Source organism: Medicago sativa, chromosome 8 (assembly GCF_051527215.1).
Source record: "Medicago sativa cultivar Bolivia chromosome 8, Bolivia_mono, whole genome shotgun sequence".
NCBI classification, from domain to species: Eukaryota; Viridiplantae; Streptophyta; class Magnoliopsida; order Fabales; family Fabaceae; genus Medicago; species Medicago sativa.
In genome coordinates this window covers 55,914,466-55,921,418 of record NC_140756.1, presented here as the reverse complement: position 1 = coordinate 55,921,418, position 6,953 = coordinate 55,914,466, and the positions used below count along the sequence as shown (strand labels likewise).

The following is a 6,953-nucleotide window of genomic DNA, read 5'->3' as shown; positions in this document are numbered from 1 at the left end:
ACAAGAGACATGGCACCTTTAACTTAAAAGTCTTGGTCTATATATATATATGCATGAGTATTAAATCTATAAATGCTATCTCTTTTACCTCGGATGCCTATACGATCCAACTAGAGGTAAACTATATGCTTGCTTAACTTGCTATGTGAAGAGATGTCTAATCAATTCACGTCTGGCAACACTCGTATGGCACTTTAGTTTCTATACGAAGAGAGTACTCTATATCACTTCGCATCTAATCAAGCATACTACTCATGCCTAGCATTCTATTCTTTACTAACCATTCTAGTTCTTGACAAGCTATGTCAAGGCTCTACTTTCATCCCATGCCTAGTTCTTTGCTACCCGAGTAATTCGGCTAATCTCTCTTGAATCACTCTTGCCATTCATGTTAAGATTGCCATGATTTTCATTTCAAAAATCATTTGATGTTATGTGCATTGCTTAGATGTTGTTTTGGGGTTAAATAGTTGTAAAACATCGAAAGAAAAGCTTCGGAATGCACCACAGACCCTGAACTGGACCAACAGGCCAAAGCAAGTTGGCCAAGTCCAGAGAGCTGCGCTAATAGCTCAGCTTGGGCGTGGCTCATCCTGTCAATTTCGCTATTAGCGTAGATTTCGCTAATAGCGTAGCTCTTCGGGTCTGTGGTACCAAATTTCCAATTTTTGACCCAAAACTCATTCCAATGGTTCCTGCAATGCACCAAAACATCCAGCAACCTATATATACCTTATAAAACATCTTTCATGGCAATATTAACATGTACAAGACTAGATCAAGGCTAGGGTACTAAAAATCATTTTTCTCTAAACTTAACTAAAATCATGATTTGCTTGCAATTAAACACATAATCCCAATGGTGGGTTCTATCTAAGAACTCACCTAACATATTCCTTGTGATTCCTCAAGTTCCAAGCTTTCCCAAGTTCAAACCCTAAGCCAAGAATCCTTGCCCAATCCTTTCTCTTTGTTGTTTCTTGTCCTTGAAGCTTCTATGATTCTTGTTTGGTTACCAATTGCATGATTTGGAAAGCCTTGGATGGATTGGAGAGGGAAGGAGGGGCGCATATCTAGAGAGAAGGAGGAGAGAATTCTTTACCCAAAAACCTAGAGAGAGAAGGAAGATGGAAAATGTGATATTTTGGTGCCAAAATCCAATAAATATCCTTTATCGTGCAATTACCAGAATACCCTTGCCTCAGGCGTGTTAAATCCAACACTGATGCTTAACTTGTATTAAGTTGACATCACATAATAAATATTTCCGTCAACTTACTTTTCATAAACTTTCTTCCTCTGGCACGCTTGACTGATAATATTCCGATACTGATAAGCGGGATATTACAGTAGTGAATTGCTTAGTTTCTAAAATATCACATTAATAACTTTTAAGAGTAACTTGAGGTATTACACTTAGTGTCCCACTATAAGGGTCATTATATTTACTTGACCCTAATTATGACATAGTTAACTTAACATGGCTATCGAATAATTCATATTATCCTAATATATGGATATTACTAGCCATTATGAGTAGCTCCCTAAATCCAATATCAATAATAATTAACGATTTTAGAGTTACTTGTCCACGCTTTATTCCAGGATAATAGAATAAACTTTGAAAAAGGATTAGTACGCCTTTTTCATAGATATAAACTTTATTAATCGTCACATTTGTACTTATTTGACCTCATTAAATAATATCTCCAATGATAATTATAGTTCATCACTATGAAAATATCGTAAGAACATATTGACTTTAATAGACTATTCATCTATCTATCTATCTATATATCTTTGTAAAGGAAACTTGAGTTGTTCTCATGCAAGATTTGTGCTGATGTGGCACTCTAAAAAAAGCTTCCTATCATCTCTGAAATCTTTGTCTTCTATAATATACTAAAACTCCCACCCTTTCTTATTCTATTAAAAAAGCATTTTCTTTTCTTAACTACTTCTATTCTTGATTTTTGACATTTCCATCAGTTGCAAGAACAATTGAAATGAATGCATTATATGTCCATTTAATTGAAATGATCGGTTACATTTCAAAATTATTCCTACTCTATCCATTTTTTGCCTATAAAGAAAATTCCATTTATAGTTTATTAGACAATTTTTTTAAGAAGCTTAAGTATATATATATATATATATATATATATATATATATATATATATATATATATATATATATTTGTAAGTTATTTCGTATCTTCCATTCCTTCAATTTCATTTTTTGATAGTTTTCATTTTTCTCTTCCAACTTCATGTGCATTTCCTTCTAATATTTTGTTATCTAATGGATATCCTTTCTTTGTAGGGTTTTGGAGAAAGGAGAGTTTTATTGAAACAACATTGCTTATATGAAAAGGTGATTATCTTTACATTAAAATTGAAGTTTTTTCCATTATTATCTTTGTTAGACGTTGTATCACTGATCTTATGATTTTTATGTCGAACTATTTTTGCTGATTTAGTAGTATGGGAAGGTTATATTTATCACCGAATTTTTTGTTATGTTTGAAATTACTTCAATGAAATTATATCTATTTTTTTTTGTTTGTCCATTCTCTTATTTATTTTGTTTCTTTTCACAGTCTATGATATAGCTGTATATTTCACTCCATAGGTATTCATTATTCCTCTTATCACATCATTATTCATTCAAACTAATCTTTAGATTAACACATTTGAATTCCATTTGATCTATTGGTACTAAAAGCAATCTCATATTAATAGTGCTTCATTAGAAATTGTAAAATCAAACATTGTAGAGATAAGTGCTAATTCTACTTTTTTTTTCCTGAAAAAAAAATGTTACAATTGGAAATCAAGCATGAACATGTAAGTTCAATGGAAAATTAAAAATAACGTAAACTAATGGAACATTTGTTTTTTTTCCCTGAAAATTAGTGGTAGGTGCTAATAGAGATGGAAAAAAGTTGATAATTTTTTTTAGGGGACGTAGATCATTTTATTATTTAGGAAATTGAATTATATATCATCTATGTAATGCTAATATAGAGTAACATTCTACAATTTTAAAAAATATAACTGATAAGTGTATCCTTTAAACTTGCATGGTTTTTTATAAGTATAATCATCGCTTTTGTTATTTGGAATCCCCTTATATAAAATCACAATATTTAATTTTGGGTCAAATAAAATCACAATCTATCCATCTATATCTATCCATGTATCGATCTATCTATCTTCTTTATATATATCCTTGAATTCTAAACTTGGGTTATCTATAGACAAGCATTGTGCCTATGTGGCACCTCTAAAAACACTTCTCATCAACTAAATTTGATTCATTCTTAACCTAAGATTATTATTATTATATCTATATGGCACCTTTAAAAACATTTATCATACTCTTTTATAACTTCCCACTCTATATTATCTTCATTAAAAGTAAACAATGTCACTTCTTAATTCTTTACTCACTCATTTTCTATCGGTTACAAATTGTTCATGCATATGATGATGATGAGTAGTGCATTGTAAAGGCCATTTTTAGAACCTAAGTTGAGTTAAAAAAAAAAAAAAAACTTCTCATTCATTCTAATTCTATTGGTGTCATTTTAGTATTTTGTCTATTCTTGATCTTTTTACATTTTCCATCGGTTACACTCCATCATGTCATACTAATATCGGTTACACTTTAAAATTATTCCTATTCCTATTATATCCACTTTTAACCTATAAATTATTGTATTCAAAATTTATTTGACAAACTTTATACGAAGCTTATCTTTTTTCTTATATATTTGTAACTTATATTATCTTTTCCATTCCTTCCGTTTCATTTTTTTTTTATATTTTTCATCTTTCCCTTCTCTATTCATGTATATTTTCTTCTAATATTTTGTATTCTTTAATAAATATTATTTCTTTGAAGTTGCAGGTTTGGGATAAAGGAGGCTTTTGTTGAAAGAGCACTTCTTATATGTAAAGGTAGTTATCTTTGCATTAACTTTAGTTAATCTTAAGTTTGGATTATGCCTGTGTTACATTCCTATAAACCTCATCACCCTTTCTTGAAAAATTTGTCACCTTTTCTATTATAATTCTTTCAAATTCTTAAGTTATATAACCTCCATTGTATGAATTTTATATCTATTGATACTAACTCCTCGATACTGATTTTGACATTTTGCATAGCTCATTTTTTTATTCTAAGCTTATGTGTATATATTTGTAACTTATTTTACCTCTTCCATAGAAAGTGCTTTAACCACAATTTTGTAAACTAAGTTTGAGCTATCCAATATTATTTGATAGTGGGAATTCTATCATGGGAATGATGTTATGATAGTGGTTTGTTTTTCTACCATCATGCATGTCGCTAAAATAAGTTTCTCAAGCATTTCAAGAAGTTGGTTTCAAAGATAGCAAACAAATTTTATTATTTCGGAAAGGGGTAACAAATAATATTGATTTAACTGAATCACGACTCTAAGAATTCTAGTGGGACATTAATTTTATTTTGTTTGGAGAGGAATATTTAGTGTTGATTGTGGATTTAATGATATACAATTGTACTTTGTGCAGGACTTCAAGAGGAACTATGTTTGACTTAATTATATGTATTAATTGGTATGTTTAGCAAACTAGCAATATATTGCCTCCATTTATTTTCTTCATTCTTTTTTTTTTATGCTTACTTTCTTCATTCTATAATTTGAACAATAAATAAAAAGCTACATAATTTTAGAAGTTTTTCTTTAGTCTAAGACTAACGTGATACCCGTACATACGCGTATTTTTCTATGTGTTCATAATATACAATATGTTATATTGTTAGTTAAAATGAAATTAAGATAGTAGTTAACACCGTTTATAATATTTTTATACCATAAAATATATAGTCCCTTGATTACAAAAAAAAAAAAACTTAAAAAGTATAGATAAGTGGGAAAATGCCATGAGTTTTTGCATAATTTTTTTTTTTTAGCCTTTTATAGAAGGACCTTTCTTTGGTTCTGTTTTATTTTTAATGGATGATTTATTTGTTTATGTTATATATCATTTGATTTAAGGAAACATGAATGAGATTGGAGTTGAAGTCAATGGTACTGAATTAGGGAATGTTCAAAATATCGATGTCCATTATTGGAAGCATAAGGTTATTGCTTCTATTTTGGATGGAAACAATGTTTTGGTTAGTGGCATTTACGAAGCTTTTTTGTTGTTTTCATATTGTTAAGTTGTTGTTGATTAATTTTAATTTGTATGATTTCTTTACAAATCTATTGTAGCATTTTCCTCGATGTGTTGCGGAGAATGGTTTGTTTATCAATCAATCTAAAATTCTCCTTTTTGATGAAGAAACCGGTAAATCTTATGACTTTGATGTTCACACTACGTCAAAAAACATGCATCAGAAATACATAGGGAGAGAATGGTACAACTTTGTTCTTGAAAAGGACCTAAAAGTTGGTGACGTTATTTTGTTCACGGTCAATAATCCTCCTAATCGGATGTATGCTACCGTCGTTAACTGGGACTGATTCTATGATCGAATGTCGCGGCTCAAGGTTGTTTGTATGAATTATTTTTAATGTAATATTTAAGTTAGAAGGTTTGGCCAAAAAATGATTATCCTATGTATTGAAGTTAAATTTTAATTGTTTTTATGTTAAATTCGGTTAATGGTTGAAATAATGAATTGAAGTTTATGTTAAACTATCTACGTTGAATGGATGGTTTACATTTTCTAATAATATTAATATTGTAACAACAAAAAATAATAATATTTAACCGTATTTTAATGAAACCCGTGCGTATACTTGTAAGCTATTTTTCATCCCTATAGGTTATAAGCTAATAGAGCTATACCCCATCCATTAATATAGTTTGGTTGACATATAATATATCAAACCCTCTTATATTCCCGTCAAATTTCCCTAATTATTTTGTAACACCATTTATAATTGTAGGATTGGCTTATATGAGTAATTAATTCAATTAGGTTCCATATACTAAGACCATAAGGAAATATCAAATGATTGAATATTATATCAGACTATAAATATATTCATGACCTTAATAAGTTCTTCATTAATGTCTAATTTTGAAGACTATCAAGTAGCCTGCAATTCAATACTTAATTAGTTATTGAATATAGTTATATTCTTCTATATACGGCTTATTAATCCATGATTAGGCTCTTTATACCTAATTGACCCTTTAAGTAGCTTACAAATTTTGGTCAGTTCAATTAGTAAGATATTAGATTGTAAGTTAACCTATAGCTAGTATTAATATCAGTTACTGGTTTAATCCGCTCCTTAATAGTTATATCTTAGTTTAAGGATCATGTTAGCTCAAAATTTTGCAAAAAATAAAAATAAATAATTATTATTAGATTAAAATGTATATCTTAGTTTAAGGATCATGTTAGCTCAAAATTTTGCAAAAAATAAAAACAAATAATAATTATTAGATTAAAATGTAAGATTGAGATTAAAACATAGCTAAGAGAGTCACGTGCGATTCACATGTTCTCTCTTACCGGTTACCCCAACCCTTCTCTTCTCATTCATGCGTTTCCAGCACTCTACTTTCTCTAAACGTCGACGATTATGTCCATCGATTGTTGGATTAATTATTTAATTAATCAATTATGGATTGACAATAATCAATTATTATAAGTTAATATTATAATATAAATTGTAACCAAAAAAAAAGTATTATAATATAAATTATGAACTATTGTGTTGAGCACTAATTAGTTGATGAATATGTGTGATTGGGTTATTCTTTTCTAAATAGACCGTGATGGGTTGGACCATTTAGCTAAGCCCAATGAGAGGTCCCTGCCCTTAGCCGTTTAGTTATTTAAACGTCATCCCATCAAACGGTTAAACACTTGACCATTCTGAACATTCTGCTGCTAAACGGAATGAAGGTAGTTATCCCTCTCATAACTTTATGGCGGTCAT

At 29.5% G+C, this 6,953-nt stretch overlaps 1 long non-coding RNA gene across 1 annotated transcript; it reads left to right on the top strand.

Annotated features, from left to right (window-relative positions):
* The first annotated feature begins 3,911 nt into the window (after window positions 1–3,911).
* LOC146899698 (uncharacterized) lies at window positions 3,912–5,269 on the top strand. The gene is made up of 3 exons (XR_015023769.1): window positions 3,912–3,963; window positions 4,561–4,605; window positions 5,049–5,269. It is a non-coding gene; the product is annotated as an uncharacterized LOC146899698 (long non-coding RNA).
* Window positions 5,270–6,953: the final 1,684 nt, after the last annotated feature.